The 1,656-nt window shown below is 40.6% G+C and overlaps 1 long non-coding RNA gene across 1 annotated transcript; it reads left to right on the top strand.

Moving 5' to 3' along the window:
- Nucleotides 1-586: 586 nt before the first annotated feature.
- LOC102295894 lies at nucleotides 587-1,645 on the top strand. The gene is made up of 3 exons (XR_318216.3): nucleotides 587-643; nucleotides 856-1,029; nucleotides 1,206-1,645. It is a non-coding gene; the product is annotated as an uncharacterized LOC102295894 (long non-coding RNA).
- Nucleotides 1,646-1,656: the final 11 nt, after the last annotated feature.

Genomic DNA, 1,656 nt, shown 5'->3' with positions numbered 1-1,656 from the left:
GGTCAGGGGTCGAATCCACCGAATAGTTACCTTGTGGTACCCCTGAGCGAGGTACCATCAAGGTACCAATCGTGTGCACTGAACTGGTAGCACTCATGGTCATATCTGTGCCCACTTCGCACGACATAACCGCCAGTAGGCTCACTCCCAGTAGTCTCAAGGTTAAAAAAAAAAAAAAGGTCTCAACCATATAAACAATATTTAATTTGATCACATATTATGTTTCGATGTCTCCATCTCTTTTTCCCTTTATCTCTTCCACCAACGACCACGTTGGACCTCCATTATGCCCTATCAGTACGCCCTCTTACCAAGTCCAGATTCGAGCCATGCCAATAACGCTGATTCAGCTGTCACAAGAAGAAAAATAGAGAGAGAGAAGTGGGTAGTATGAGTGGCAAACTTTCTCGATACTCTGCGATACCATAGCAAGTGCGTCCTCCAGACACATTCACGTGCGCCTCTGCAGTAAGACGCTCGTGCCTCGCTAAGACCTGGTAGGCAACCCCTGCAGTAACTTCCAGACGGCACCTTTACCCCACGCGGCAGCCATAACCTCTCACGGGCTCATGGTGAGTACCAACAGCCTAAAGCTTCTGTCTGCTGCAGTGGAGAGTCCACACGCCAAACTGAATGTTCTGAGGTCAGATCAATTTGTATTCTGTTTAGTTCTGTTTGTTTATGTGTTTGATGTTTGTTTTTGTTTATATTTTTATCCAGTTTCCTTGTTTCATAGCATTTTTATTCATTTCCAAGTTAAAGTGAAGTTTTACTAACCTGCTCAGCACAATACAATAAGCTATTTCACCCTGATTACACTTTAACAACAATCTGTGTTCAAGTTTTTATCTTCAGACTTAACATCTGTGAACTCTCAGAGGAAAACTGTGAAGCTCTGTCCTCAGTTTTCAGCTCGCAGTCCTCTAGTCTGACAGAGCTGGACCTGAGTATCAGAATGCTGCAGGATTCAGGAGTGAAGCTTCTGTCTGCTGGACTACAACGTTTAAACTGTAAACTGAATACTCTGAGGTCAGATCAGAAAACATTTTGTTTTTAGAATTATTAATTAAAGTTCATCCATATGATGTTGTTTCTTAGTATCTTTATGTTTTCTTTAAAAATAGAAAGTCAAGATTTAATGTTGTGAAATGTATTAACAAACGCTACATGAGTATTTCTTGTATAGACTGTCTTTTATTTTTCAGACTGAGCAGCTGTAACCTGTCAGAGAGAAGCTATGAAGCTCTGTCCTCAGTCCTCGGCTCCAAGTCCTCCAGTCTGAGAGAGCTGGATCTGAGTAACTCTGACCTGCAGGATTCAGGAGTGAAGCTTCTGTCTTCTGGACTAAAGAGTTCACAGTGTGCAGTGGAAACTCTCAGGTCAGGATTCAAACTTTTCCACAGATGATCATTTGAAATGTGACTTATATTATTGTATAAACAGGTAAACTTTATGCAGCTGTCAAGTGAACTTTTATTTACATTTGAGTGGATTATTGGACTATCAATTACTTTCAAAAGTAATTGGCGACTACTGATTGGTTCGCTGTTTGTTTTTTATTCACAGTACTTACATTAATTTTAAAGGCTGATTTCTCAAAATGAGATGTTTATCTTTTCTTCTACAACACTTGGAGCCACCAAATCTTCTTTGCAA

Source organism: Haplochromis burtoni, unplaced genomic scaffold (genome assembly GCF_018398535.1).
Source record: "Haplochromis burtoni strain Fernald_Lab_line unplaced genomic scaffold, NCSU_Asbu1 Contig_4117, whole genome shotgun sequence".
In the NCBI taxonomy this organism is placed as follows: Eukaryota; Metazoa; Chordata; class Actinopteri; order Cichliformes; family Cichlidae; genus Haplochromis; species Haplochromis burtoni.
The sequence above is the reverse complement of the archived record's forward strand: the minus strand, read 5'-3'. Positions and strand labels throughout refer to the sequence as shown.